Genomic DNA, 1,473 nt, shown 5'->3' on the forward strand with positions numbered 1-1,473 from the left:
CTGCAGTTAACAAATATGCTTCCAAGCATAGACAGCGGACATTGGCAGAATGTCTCACACTTAAAAATAGCGGATCCCGACTGCAACAAACCATCTCGAATAGATATTATATGCCCCTATTGCAGTTTTCAACCCGACTTGGTCGAATCTCAATTTCAAACTCAACTTCAGATCAACCAAACTCTTTTTCTGTATTGCGATCTTCAACTAAGTTCAGTCGAAGTATGATTGGCGTTGCCAACCTAAGAAAGGGAAATTTGACAGATAGTGAAACAGCTAAAATTTTGTAAACGACATATTTAAACAATTGAATTCAGTTGTCGCTCGCGAAAAAGTGAATAAACATTAAAATAAATAAAACATGGATATAAGTTTCGATTTATATTACAATGACGAAAATATTGGGGGCAAAATTGATGTGCTACGTATACGAAAAAGCTTTCGTGATCACTCAAATCCATTGGAGCTTCCAAATGCAAAGTAAGCCATAGTTTTTTCACAATCGAGTGGCTTTTTAATAATATTTGTTGCAGATTCATAAGTTATTTTCGATTAAATAACGTGTGCGAGGAACGGCCATACCTCCTACATATATTAAAATTATGCGCAACTCAACGTTTCCTTGCTGACGGTGGTTATCAAAAACGCAGTGGAAATGATTTTAACATTGGGTTGGCGCAACCTACGATATCTTTAGTAATTAAAGAGGTTCTAAATATAATTGAACAACGTACATATTTGTGTCCAATGAATTAAAATTCAAATGACTGAGGAGGAGCAAAACGCTTCAAAAGTTTCATTTTATTCCAAAAGTGCTTTCCCGGGAGTAGTTGGTTGCATCGACGGGACTCATGTTCGCATAATTTCACCAAGAAAAGAAGTGCAACATCTTTATCTTAACAGAAAGGGCTACTACAGTTTAAACGTGATGATTGTATGTATAAAATCTGAATTATATTAGAAACAAAATGGTATATGTAATTTCTTAAAATTTTTAGCTTTGTGATTATAAAATGTCTATTCGGTATGTGGATGCTAGGCATGCAGGCGCAAATCATGACTCTTTTGTTTTCAATGTTAGCGATTTGAAAGTGCATTTACAGAACAACATACAGAATAACACTTGGATCTTGGGTAAGACTTTATCGTATTTATTGCTAAATAAGTGGAGTAATGTAATTTCTTAGGCGACGCTGGCTATCCTCTGCACAAATTTTTAATGACGCCTTATCGCTTGGCGGAAGCTTCTTCACCCAAAGCACGCTACAATCAGTACACTCAAAGGCCCGGAATATTTAAGAGCGGACAACTGGTGTACTCAAGATGTAGATTTCGATGTCTTTTATTTGTACGAGGTTTACATTACACTCCTGAAAAGGCTACGCAAATTGTGAATGCTTGTTGCGCATTGCACAATATTTGCCAACACTTTCAAGTGGAATCTCCGGAAGAAATACCATCTACTTCAAATAC

General features: G+C 36.2%; 1 long non-coding RNA gene across 1 annotated transcript; it reads left to right on the forward strand.

The window, feature by feature from the left end:
* Positions 1–795: 795 nt before the first annotated feature.
* On the forward strand, positions 796–1,255 carry LOC126764301 (uncharacterized). The gene is made up of 3 exons (XR_007667908.1): positions 796–934; positions 999–1,134; positions 1,188–1,255. It is a non-coding gene; the product is annotated as an uncharacterized LOC126764301 (long non-coding RNA).
* The last annotated feature ends 218 nt before the right edge of the window (positions 1,256–1,473 follow it).

Source organism: Bactrocera neohumeralis, unplaced genomic scaffold (genome assembly GCF_024586455.1).
Source record: "Bactrocera neohumeralis isolate Rockhampton unplaced genomic scaffold, APGP_CSIRO_Bneo_wtdbg2-racon-allhic-juicebox.fasta_v2 cluster09, whole genome shotgun sequence".
Lineage (NCBI taxonomy): Eukaryota > Metazoa > Arthropoda > Insecta > Diptera > Tephritidae > Bactrocera > Bactrocera neohumeralis.